Here is a 13,364-nt window from a genome sequence, read left to right on the forward strand (position 1 = left end):
CGGGCCTCGCGCTCCCTCGCGAGCCCCGCGGCCACTACCCGGGGCCCATCTCCGTATACTGTCAGAAAAATAAATAAAGGAAAGAGGAGCCTGGGCAGGCGGTCGGGATCTCTTCCCTCCCTCCGCGCCCGCCCTCCCTCTGTCCTTAAGGAAATGCTACCAGACACCCCCCACCAGACACGCTCAGCCTTGGCGAGGAGCGGCCGCCGCGGCAGCGAGAACAAGGGCACCAGGGGGGTTTCCTCCTCCTCCTCCTCTCCCTCCTTTTCCTCCTTCTCCTCTCCGTCCTCCTCCTCCTCCTCCTTCTCAGCGGTGACTTTCCAGGTGAGCGGCCGCCGCTGCTGCGAGGATCCCCCTTGCCCGCTCGGGCTCGGGCCGCCGCGTCGCGCCCTCCTCCCGCCCCTGTCACCCGGCGGCGGCCGGGAGCTGACAGCTGCTCGAGGGGCTCGCGGCCCGGAGGCGGGCAGCCGGCGGGAGGCGGGCTGGAGGTGAGAGGGTGGAGAGGAGGCGAGCGGGGCGCCGCCGAGTGCTGTCTCTCCCAGCCGGAGGAGGGTCTCCACGAAAACATCTTCGGGGACTGTGGCACAAGTCTTTGCCAAGTTCGGTCTTGGACCTTGAGGCTCCCCGGAGCCTGGAGCAACTTGGAGGGTCTCCTGGCTGGTTAACAATATTCCCACACGTCTGGACTTTGGGGTGCTGGGTGCAGCCTTGGGGTGCGTGGAGGGCGGACCGACCGTTTGGGAGAGCAGAGCGGCGGGAATCTAGGTTCCTCGGCTCGGTAAGTGGCCTAGGCGCCGTGTTTTTCCTGCCTCCTTTAGCACCGGGAGCTTGTTTCACTTTATACAGAAATCGCCTCCGCCGGACTCGGTCGCCTCTCGCGGCGCGCGCCCCCGGCCCCTTCCCGGTTTCCCCGGGGTGAGGGTCGGAGGGGGCGGGGATGGGGGAGACCTCGCCAGGGGGGTCCGGCGCGTCGGGAAATGCGGGGAATACCCTGGCCGAGGATCTATGCAGATGAGGGGAGGCTGCTTTGCGTAATGTCCTGGGGGGAGGGGGCTGCGCGGGAGCGCTGGAGGCAGGAATGTGCCTGGTTACTAATGAGGGACGTGCACCGGCGCGCACCGCCTGGCCACCGCTGCGGCTGCCGCGGCCGCCGGTCCGTCGTCAGGTAGCGGGGGAGGGGGCCGCGGGCGAGCGGCGCGGGCTGGGGGTGGGCGGGCGGCGCGGGGGCCGGGCCGCCGGCCTGCGGCCGAGCGAGCGCGGCGAAGGCGCTAGCTGTTGGCATTTCAGTGACTCCTTTCTCCTCCGGAGCGAGGAAGGGAAGGAAGGAAGGAAGGAGAGAAGGAAGGAAGCGAGGAAGGAGGGGACTGTCTCTATGGAAGGTTCAGGCGGAGGCGCCCTCGCCTTGCGGGTGCACCGGCCGCAGAGCGGCTCCCGGCGCGTCGGGCCGGCCGGGGGCGCGTGGAGACGGGTGGGGGCGGTTTGCATGCGTGTTTGTGCGTCTGCCCGGGGACCGGGAAGGGACATGTGTGTTTGGGCTCTGCACTGTGGGGAGCTCGGTCTGCGCCTTTATGTCTGTTCCCTGAAGTGGGTGGAACGTTGGCCCGTTCCGGGAATGTTCCATGACGTGGTGCAGCCACAGGAAGGGGGTTAACGAGGGGCTCTCTGCCGCGGCGGCTCTATCAAAGCAGATGTGCTGCTGCTGCTCTCACCTCCCTTCACCCCTCCCCCCGCCTTTCCATTCTGTGCGTCTGGTGTTGATAGGGGCGAGACAGGAAAACACTGCTCTGTGTGTGTGTGTGTGTGTGTGTTTGCGGTGGGGTGGGGTGGTGGGATGGGGGTGATGGATGTGTGGTGTCTGTCGTATTTGGTGCGGGAGACTCCAGATCAGCTCTGCCACCCCAGCTGTTATCACAGATTGGTGCGCTTTATACGCATGTGCCTCTCGCGTTCTGTCCCTCTTACATAACACTGCCAGTGCAGCAGAGGACACGAGAAAATGCGACCCCAACCCTCCAAGCCCAAATTGGGTGAGGGGATAGAAGGTCAGGAAGTGTCCCTTGGTGTTGTCCTTCAGGGACTTTGCTTCCAGTGGAAAAAGGGAGGAGGGGAAAGAGGGTTTTCTTCAAGTGGCTCTTCTCATCTCTGACTTGAAAGCATCTAACTGAAAAGGACTGCAGGAACTAGTCTTCTCTAATGGGAAAGCTTTTACAGGCTTCGCCGAGGGAAAGTGGGTACTTTAACCTCGGGAGTACAGAGAAGACAGAGGGTCCTTAATAGACACTTAGAGGAGCTCAGCACTATGTGTGGGGTAGGGGTCAGTGGGGATGGCTTTGAGGGGACCCGAGAAATAACCTGGTAATAGGTTTCGCCGGAGGCCTTAGGACACCTGTAATGGCTTAGAATTCTCACAGGAAGCAGTGTGTGCAACTGACATTGCAAAAGCCTTATTCTCTGCACAGTTTCTTAGGCCTAAAATGAACATAAAAAGGCTTGTTTCCGGTACTTTCATTATAATGGAAAATTTGAACCGATTGTTCTCCTTCCTTTTTTGCCATTTTAAAAATAACTCAATTTACCTCCAAATAAATATTGGTACTCTCTCCCACCCCCAAAGGCTAGACCTTGATAATTCACAAGAGAACTGTGTTTTTCTAGCATACTCAGAGCTCTAGTCAAGGGCTATTGATTTTTCTCTTCAGTACAGTTGTTTCTTTTGTGGCGCATAATCAAGCCCAGAAATTACTTGAAATATTAATAAGATCCATTTTAATTAAATTTGCAATGATCTGTTCTCCTAGAAAAAGGCCATTTAACTTTATTAGAAACATTTCCTCCAGTGGTATAGTATAGTAATGTTTGGTGATATTTGTCCTTGAGCAAACCAAGTTATTTTAAATATTTGCATATATATGTATATAGATATATATTACATTTATCTTCTGTATATGACATATATATTAGTATTTGCAGATGTCTTGTGCTTTTCACCTTATAAGAGTGCCAAAACAAGGTTTTAACCAAATAGATTGTGTAATGAGTAGATTTGGTTTGATTTTTACACTTGATCTTAGCCAAAAGGCCGAGAAGCGATTGATTTGGTTTGATTTTTAAGGTATAGGCCAAATGGTTAACAAGACAGAAATGCCTTCTGTGTGCTATCGCTTTCATCATTAGACAAAATTCCTGTGGACCACAAGGAAATCATGTTACCAGATAAGAACGGTGCATTTTATTTTGAGGTGAAAGGGATTTACCAACATCCACTTAATGATAGTATGCTTCAAGTGTCATAATCCTTTTTGACCACTAGGTTTGAAACGTGCAGTATCTTTCGTATGTACAGAGAAATGTTATATGACAAGAGTGAATCTTTTGAAAATTGTCTGAGTTTCTTGCTTTGAACATAGGTCAGGTATAAAACAAAATTTGTTTGTTGGCATTTATATTTCTTGATACGGTGATTGTATTTTATGAAGTTATGGTGTCTGTATTTTATGAGGTTGGCCTTTTTAGAGACTGCTTCTGTTTATGTAAGAGTGCTTATGATTATATTGATGTGAAATTGACCTGGGGGCAATTTTGGGAGTGGTAGCATATTAATGATACTATAGATGTGAATTTTAACTTGTTAGGTCCCTGTGGAGGTCTTTGGAAAAATGTCATTAAAGTAGATAAAACATTTTTATATTTCTATTAAACATGAGATGTGAAAATGGATTTACGATATGTGTGTTATCACAGAATGAAATCATATTATTTGACTACATTGAAAGATTAGCCAGCGGAATCTTTTGATTGATTAGGTTCCTTTTACATGAGATGTGTTTTCAAACGTTCTTGTTACTATGAAAACAAAACAGAGACAACATGTATGCAGGCGTTCCTTGTGGAATAGTGGTACAGGTGTCTGCTTGAGCTTTTGGCACTTTGTCACTATTCAGAAAACCAGGTTGAATTTTTTGTGCTGATTGAATTCAAAATGAAAAAAAAATTTTTTTTAAAGAATTTGCCATTTTGATTTTTAAAGCAGGGCTTACTTACTTCAACAGCAACAATAACAAATAATAGTCTATTTGTGTTGGTGTCGATTTTTTTAGTTATCAATAATTAGCAAAGTTTCAACATAGCAAAGGTAGTTTTAAAGACCTATAGAAAATGTTATTCGGCATGAGTGAAAAGTGTACTCCGTTAGGGTATGGAGTAATTTAATTCCTGATATAGTAACTATTATAATAAAGGAAAGGTGGTTAAGATCATCAGCTGGATGGGTGGTCTGGGATCAAACAGGTTGCTACTCACCTAAGTCTGTTAAAAAACAGACACTGTTTTCAAATTTTGGTTCCTGTTCAGCCTCAACAGGACTCTATTATTGGTCCGTGCATCAATCTTGTTAAGTGGAGAAATCGTTCACAATTCAAACCTCCACCTAGAAATTCCAATGCTATGCTTCTAGTTAAGGAATTTATATATGAATGCATCATGAATCCATATTTTGGCTAAAACATGGTATGTAAGGATTGCACCTTTTGAAGTGATATTATAAAAAGGAACGTAGGAAGTTTATCATCTCAACTGGGTGGACTTCAGGCTTTATAAGAAACCTCACACTATCAGCATGTATGGGTTTTCTGTAACCACATAGGCAGAGCCTTCATTAGTTTTGAGTAAAACTTCAGTGAATGTTCCAGTGAGGCTTCTCAATGCTGGAATCTGTGGATGAACACAGAAGATTGAGAGAAAATGGGAAATCTTTATGAAAATAAGATTGTGCTTATTTGAAGGAAATTGTACAAGTAAAATAATTTTCTATTGGTTCTTGGTATTTGATCACAATTTGAAAAAAAGCATTGCATTCTATATGCTATTTATGGCAATGCTAACAAAAAAGAAGTTGTAAATCAGTATTTGTAGCTGTGAGATGGCTCTAAGTAACTTGGAAAAATATTTGAGCACTTTATCTCTGATTGTGGCCCAGCTAGTTTCCATGTAAAAGAGGAAACATAGCCTACTGTGCAATCTTTGGCTTCTTTGATGTGGACCCATGGCTAATAGCATTAAGATCGACATCTTCAAGACTGAATTTGGAATAGAATCGGAACTGTTTGATAATTTGTGTCTTTTTTTTTTGAGCCAAATACATGCCACTCTTAACAGATATTATCTGTCATTTGAGGTAGTAAGTATGGCATTTGATCTGTTCTACAAGTGTCCATACCTTTGGATTTCCTATCCACTTAAAATTTGGAGTCTGACTAGGTAGATATATTTGAAGAAAGTGCTTTGGAGAGTAGAGATGAAAATGATGTTTGTTTGCCTGAAGACAGTTCTGGGCAGAGAGCAGATAGGGTTTGATCCATGACTTCTGGGTCAAGAGGTGATTGTGATTTTGACTTGTCATTCACATTCATATCATTCACATGTCTTAGCCATTTCTTCAGAGTACTATGGCAGGTGACCCAGTCATCATTTATCAAAGCAAGTTATTCATCCATGCATTCAACAAGTATTTACTATGGATCTGGCCTTGTGCTAGGCGCCAAGCATATAATGATGATTTAGACCAGAAAAAGAGCCTCTAATCAGTGGAGTTGACTGATAAGTAAAGCCACATTACGAGTGCTATGGACGAAACATGAAGGAGTATACCATAAAGGGTATATCACCCCTGTCTGAGAAGGTGATATTTGAGCTGAGACGGAAGCATAAGTTATGGTCAAGTGGAAAGAGTGGAAGGGGAGAAAAAGAATATTGTACAAAGAGGGAATAATGCAAATACCTTGAGATTGGGGGATATATAGTGTTTTGGGGAGCTGAAAGCGAGCCAGTGGGGCTGGAGGGCACATAACGAGAGATGGGGCAAGATGCAGCCAGACCATGTGATTAGGACCTCATGAGTGATTATCTAGCCTGGTATAAATGGAGACACTGTCCTTGGAGAATCAAGACATATGATTGGCTATGTTAGAGATTGATCATTGGAGAGGGAGTTTGAGGGGGCAGGGCCTAGAAGTTGGAGGAGGCTTATCTGTAGCAGGAATCCTCTTCCCAGTACTTTGACACCAATGTTACTTAATCCCTGGAGGTTTGTTATGATTCCATGCACTGACTTCACTTTGAGAGGTTTAGTTGGAGGTTATCTATTGTTATTTGCAGATAATTTTTAGAAATAATAAATAATTTAAACTAAAAAATACTTATTTGAGGCTCAAGTTAACTAAATTGGTCAGCATCATTGATTCAATTAATGAATAACTACCAATTCCAAAGTCTTTATAAGGTTGCTGTTTGAAGAACCAATTAATCTTTAGAACCCTGCACAAGCTGGATCTATATGTTTCTAAACAGGTAGTGAAACATCCGGTTCCCCAGATAATTTCTCTACACGACTGCAAATACCGGGACCTTTGGAAAAATGTAGATCTTATTTTTTACTTTCTGTATGATTAAGGGTTGGTGTAACACAAAAGAGTAAGGGGAAAAAAAGAGTAGAGAATAACATTTCTTTGTATAATCTTGGACTCATACTCCCTTTTCTCAACCGTTATAACTTAATTAATTTGCTCCATGTTTTAAGATTTATATAATGTAGAAAATCCAATTTAGGTGGCAAAAAGGGTCAGTATCTGTAGGAGAAGTCTCGAGCTTGGGCTCTGGATTCAGACTTGGGGGTCAGAATAAGTGATTGAGAGGTAAGAGGATGATCATCCCTGGCTTCAGAACTTTTTACGATCTAGAGAAGACATATGGCTTGTTAAATAAACTTTCTTAAAATTTACCAGTGGAAATAGAGAATAAATGGAGGTATTTCTTTTTTCCAGCTGGAAAGATTAGAGGGTCTTTATGGGAAGAAGTAAGTTTTGATTGGTGGCCTTGAAGGTTGAAATGAATGTCAGTAAATCCTTCTGAGAGGGAAGGGTGGGGCACAGTGAATTTGATCTATGCCTCACCACCCATAGTTGTGCCAAGGGAGAGGAGGGGTATGTGAACCTGGAAAGGTACATTGGCTCCAGATCAGTTGGGGCATACAGTCCTCCTGAGAAAGTGGGACCTCACTTAAGGTTTTTGAGCAGAGGAGTGATGCTATATAATGTGTATGTGTTCAGAAAGATTATAAGAATTTATGGACTGGATATCTTGGTGGCAAGGAGACCATTAAATTGGTATAATGCCCCAAAAAGAAGTAAGGAAGTTTGACACTACTGCATGTCAAGGTGAATAACTTTATCTTCTTCATAGACATTTTAATAATTCACAAAAATGATTTAAATGTTTTGATAAACATGGACAGATATGTATGGCAAATTGTTAGTTTGAGCTACATCTGAAGAACAAAGGACTACACTATTATTTTAAGCTACTACAAAACTTTTTACTCTAAACAGTATTCATAAATATTAATAATGAAAGTTGACTACCAAACACTAACTTAAAAAATGGTTATACTTAAAATTATAAGACATTTTATGTTTTCAGGTATAAATATTTAAGGAATGGATAGATGCTTCATTTTGAGGTTCATTAGAATAGTGCTTTCTCATTGATACCCAATTGTACCTAAATCATGACAGTACTGGGCTGACAGTGTAGTGCAGTGTATTTGAAAGGCAGTGCTTTTCTGACAAAGATTTATTTGGTGGTTTCATTTTCTCTGAAAAGGAAAGTAGGAGATCAGCGAAGCTCTTACCATTTGCATTGTGGCAGATTGACTTGATTTCAGAAGGCCAAAAAAAGGTGGGACTTTTGAAACTAGGCAGCGGGAAAATATAGACACACCCTTATTTATACTTGCTTGGGGATCTGTCGGCATGCATATGTGTATAGGCGTGCATGTGCACGTACACACACATGTATACTAATCTTAGCAAATTTTATGTATTCAGTGAGAAAGAAAATTTTAATACTTAAAATATAAGCATGAATTGTCATCTTGGTAGTTGCAGCAGGACTTTCTTTTAAAATGGAGATTGGGTCTAATTCCATATAAAGAAGATTATAGGAAAGGTAATTTAAATTGTAAGTAGCTTTGTTCACTGAAATGCTAGATTCATTTGCAACAGTGTTTTATTTCTTTTGGAAGCCAGACAACTAGTTTAATAGTGTACATATGAAACACTAATTTGGCTTGTTAATTGGATGCAATTAAACTGAGGTTATTTTATACTGCTTAATTGTCTGAAAATTACATGTGTTGCCATGCCTGTGTAATGTGAGGCAAAAACTGGGGGTAGAGTGGAAGCGGAGGTGGAGGGACGTAAGGTCTAGTACTGTCTTTGCAATTAGCTCTCTGTAAAAACTTGGAAGCAAGTCCTTTAAACTCTCTGGACTTCATTTGGAAATGAAAGGATTGGAACAGATGGGCTTCTAAAGCCTCTTCCAACTCATATTCTATCAGTTTATAAATTCTACTTTGTAGTTCTAGAGAACGCAGTGTCATTATATTCTGTAATTATGGTATTACAAGGATGAACTAAACACTTTCATAAAATCAGCACAGTGCCAATTTAGCAAATCCGTTAGAAGGAAGGGTATTTAGGCTGTAAGAGCACTTACTCTGTGCCAGGCTGCACACCAGGCACTCTCCAGTGACAACTGTCAGACGGTTGGTGTTACCACCTTCATGGTTACACTTGAGGCGATCAACACTCAGAACGAAAGGTGAACTGGTTTTTGCAGGGACGCTGTCATAGTCCATAATGAAGCAGGATTTGAACTCAGGGCCATTTGGCTCCAAAAACATTTGATTGTTGCACCATGTCATGCAGCAGCATAAGCAACTGTTAGACGCTGAAATTACTGCAGAGGTTAAAAAATTAAATTGCCAACCGTTTTTGCTCACTTAGCACAGTGTTTAACCCTAGTAATTTGGGCATATCCACCAGTGGGATAGACACTATGTGAAGGAGTTAGCCTCGGGGCTAAGAGCCTGGATTTTAAGTCAGACAGAACAGGGTAAATTCCAGCTTCCCCACAAGCTCCGGGGAATTTCGGAAGGTCACTTAACCTCCCAGAGGTTACAAAATGAGGATGATAATATCTGTTTAAGGGTCATTGTGAAATTTTTATGAGAATGTGCGTACCTGTCACTGAGCACAAAGTAAACGTTAAATGCCTGGTAACTATGATTATTATGAAGAAGGGATTAGACCCAAAGGCGGGGGTGGGAAACACAGGAGAACTGAAATTATTGTGACAGTAAACTATCACTTACACATTTTCAAATGGTCTATTAAACTCCTGATTGAAATGCTTTAAGAAGCAATGTCAGGATTCCCGTGTATTTCGACCGTTAACAAGTGGAAATAGGGGTATTTCTCATTGAGCTACACTAGTGAAGTGAACGAAATCCTCTGGTTCTTCGTGGATCATCCCTCTGGAGTTTTTTGGTCTAAAAATAGCCCTTGGGGCCTGAATTACCCAACTTGAACTTCCACGTAAATCGGAAGAGCTGGGGAGCCAGTGCTTACTCCTGGGGCCTTGGGCTTGTTTAGGGGGCACAACTGAATTTGTTTCTGGGACTACGGACTTTTAAAGAAACATTTAGTAATTCAGCAGAGATTTATTCAGCACCTATCTGCCCTGGGAAAGGTGCTGTTTTAGACACTGGGGATTCATCAGTGAATAAAAGAGTTTTAAAAAATCCCCTGTCCTCATAGTGTTTACATTCCAATGGACTACTTTAGAAACTTTTGGGGGCAAATGTAGTTCATTGTGCTACTTTCCAGGGTTTTTAGAAATCTCTACTTTCATATTGCATCTCTCAACCCAAATAACAGTTAATGAAGCATTGTAAGACTTAACTAAATCACTAATGCAAAAAGCCCATTTATTAGGACCGTATCTGTTATCTGTATTTTTCAGAGTAACATAGTTTTTGAAGAGGTACTATTTTTGCATAACTAAATATTATAATACCTTTTTTTTTTTTTAAATTCCTCTTTACAGTTTAGCATGATGGCTTTTCCGACCCTGTCAAATCAAGTTCTGAGTATTTTTTCATAAGGAAGAAAAGAAAATGGTTTTTAGATGACACATTCTATTGTAAAATGCACGTATAAGCTTGTTAAGGTGGAGAGATTACCACAACTTTTATTTGGCTTGTGTATTTTTCATCTTATTTAAAAGAATTTTTTCATTTTTTTTTCCTAATAATTTTTGTGATCAAATTTCTAGCAGATGAGGGTGATTTATGCTTTCACAAAAATGTGGTAAAAACATAGTAGGCAGGCAGCAGGTATTTGGTAAATGCTGAAGTCATAATTCTCAAGAAACTTATACTTGAAGTGTTAAGAAAAGACACTGGACTCACTGTAATATGGCAGGAGGGGTCATCAGAATCAAATGATGGATGAAGTCCTGGCTAATCTTTGGTCCAAGTGTTTCTTCAGCTTACTAGGAAGTCCTCTGGGAGACAGCTGTCTCCCCTATACACCCAGCCTTACACTTCTTATAGCCTTGGTCAAGGTCACCCTGGGCTCTGCAACTTCCCATTTGATTTTACAGCAGCTGCCCAGGTAGAGCCATTTTAAGGTAATTTTTTCCCTTACAGTTGAATAGGGAATTTATAGTTGACTGGAATTCTTCCTTGTAGGATAGTTTTCTTTGTCCATATTTTGTTGAGGTTGATCTGAATGAAACACTATATGAAAGTAGTTACTGCTGACATGGGTGGGGTTTAAGGAAAGGTTGTTTCTTGGTAGGTCTGCTTGGATAAATTTGGCGTAAAAAGAGAATGTGTTCCTTTACTCCATTACAGATCCTTGGCCTTGGAAGCAAAGACAAATGCAGGAGGGAAAGCTGGGGGTGAATCTTTTCCTCTCATGTCTTTGCAACCCAGCAGGGCCCCATGAGATAGTCCTGATGGCTGGCCCCAACACTTTGTGGACAAGTCATGGGAAGTTCAGCTTCTAATTATCCATGGAATAATTATCAAACTTTATTTTTCTTTCTTCTCCTGATGCTTATATTTTGAATAATCCCCGTGTCTCTAAGCAAGGCAAAAACCCAGGGTTATAAATATTGCATTTATTTTCATGTTACTCTGTTTATTTGTCATGTGTCAAAAGTTTATGTTTGTAGAAATATAAGCTTTTTGGGTAAAATGAGGATTTCGAACATCTTTGTGTCCTTGTTGTCAGGATGTGCTCATTAGAGTCTAAACCCAGGCCACAGAGGACGACCGAATGGCTGCTGGTAAATCCTGACCCCCACTAGTTCATTGCTGGCCTCATTATTGATTTTCAAAATGATTCAGGCAAAGTGGCTGTACTTCTGTTATATATCATTGTTTCTTCATCTATAAAAATGAAGCATTGTTTATAGCACTGCCCTTCCTCCTGGGAGCAGAGCAGGGTAACACAAGAGAATTGGAGTGGCTATTTTTAGGATGTGAAGCAACATTAAATTTTGAGAATAATTCAGTTGTTGAAAAAAATCGGATACACAGCAATACATTTGTGACAAGGGTTAGTAGAGTGTTCTTGAGCTAATTGACTGCTATTGATGCAATTTGTTATAGGCATATGCAATTGTTTTCAGAAAGATAATGGTTAGCAGCTCCGCAGCTTGTGGTATCCCAGTGCATTTAAATTTTGCGTCGGTCATTAATGCACATGTGTACGAAATTTCAGGATAGCTATACCCCTATTCAAGCAGAAGGAAGGAATACAAAGACACTTGTTTTTGCATTCATGATCTGTTTACTTGGTCCGATGGCCTCAGTTAGTATTTGTGATGAACTTGGTGCCCAAATTTAATCAAGTGTAGCTTTTAAAAATGGGCCAAGTGGCTGAGAATATTCAAAACAACTTTTTAAAATAAATCACCTGACAGTATAGATTATAACAAATAAATTAGACATTAGTGTGGAGATTAAATTTTTTTAATAGACTCCAAATTTGTTCTGTCATCAGTTGATTTTGGTGATCTTTTATGAGATTTTACTAATGTTAAATCTAATGATGTCGAAAAGTAGTTGTAGGGCATCAATAGCTGATCTCGAAAAATTTCACATTTTAGCTAATACCAGGAATTTATATTGTGAGGAAATTGTCCTGATAATTTATCTTTATTTTCCTGTATCCTTGTGGGTTGTGTAGGATGGGAAGAAGAAGGAAACAGAGGACACTTTGAAATTAATAACAAAATGGCCCTGGCTGTGAAACCTGCTGTGGGTATATTAACCCTCCCCATAACTGTAAAAGCAAACAGTGTCTAACAGTATATCGAAGATTTGTGATCTCCTTGACAGCAACAGGTTTTGGTTTGAATTTCATAAGACTTTTTGACAATATGCTGCACAGTTGTGTAACTCAAACTACTGTTTTCTTGTTGGACATGCAAGGTATTACTAAGAGTATGAGGCAGGCAGGAGGAAGGTGGTGTAGAAATGGGATTCTGAGGGTCTTTGGAGGATGCACGTGCCCTCCTTCCTTATTCAGGGTAAGCTTTCCCACAGGCCTTTTTCCAGGAGGGTCAGATTTTAGTTTTGAGCCGGCGGCATCTTCAGTATCAGTTCAGATCGTAATTCTGCACGTGACACCTTATTTAGGGCATCTCTTAAAGTATCTGATTTAAATTATGATGGTTAATTTGCATGGGTGTAGGATCTGATGTATTGATTTTCCAGATGATGTAAGTCGTTTGACTTTGCAATGTAAGCCTTTTCATAGAATGTCAGGATTAGATAAAAACCAGTGGAGGCATCATTTCATCCCCGACTGAGTGAGGAGAAATCACTCTGTACGAATCACCAAGGACTGCGTGCATTCATTCTCTACTTACACACCTCTTCCTTGCTTTGGGAGGCAGATTCCACTCCTGGACACTGCAGCTGATGAGCAGTTTTTGGCCTTCTGTAGCTAGCCAAGTTTCCTCATTGACTTGCATGACATTCCTACAATTATTTAAAGATAGAGATCATGTTCATCTTAAGCATTCTTTCCTCCAGGCTAAATATTCCTAGTTCCTTTAACTAGACCTCTTATTAGGTTGTTTCATTTTTATTTCATTAATTTCTTCAGGGATCAAGCTGCTCATGTCTGAAATGTATTGTAGGCTCTTATTTGTCATGAATCCTCAAAAGTAAATTGCTTATCGCCAGTTACTTCTCTGGATGTAGCCTCTTACCAACTGGGCAGAAGCATTTTACAGGAAAGGCCTAAACATGCTTGCTGAGACTTTTATAGCGGGAACAGAGCACTGTGTAATAATGTAACACAAATCTGTTTTCACAAATAAAGTTACTGGCATTCCAGCATGTGTGAGATGTATGGGAATATAAAATATAAAGAGGAGTATTTCACTATTCTTATCATCAGGACTTTTGTAATCTACTGTACTGAGCAGGGAAAAAGCACTGTGCAAAG

At 41.8% G+C, this 13,364-nt stretch overlaps 1 protein-coding gene across 7 annotated transcripts in view; it reads left to right on the forward strand.

Moving 5' to 3' along the window:
• Positions 1-244: 244 nt before the first annotated feature.
• HIVEP2 (HIVEP zinc finger 2) overlaps positions 245-13,364 on the forward strand; it is a 195,284-nt gene continuing 182,164 nt past the window's right edge. For 4 of the 7 annotated variants that reach the window (XM_046005020.1, XM_046005016.1, XM_046005021.1 and 1 more), the window contains exon 1: positions 682-778. The gene's annotated coding sequence lies outside the window, so the exon portion shown is untranslated. Of the gene's footprint in view, positions 325-681; positions 779-1,110; positions 1,166-1,280; positions 1,469-13,364 lie in introns of those variants that run through there. The other 3 variants (XM_046005017.1, XM_046005019.1, XM_046005018.1) reach the window with 3 other exon arrangements.

Source organism: Meles meles, chromosome 5 (assembly GCF_922984935.1).
Source record: "Meles meles chromosome 5, mMelMel3.1 paternal haplotype, whole genome shotgun sequence".
In the NCBI taxonomy this organism is placed as follows: Eukaryota; Metazoa; Chordata; class Mammalia; order Carnivora; family Mustelidae; genus Meles; species Meles meles.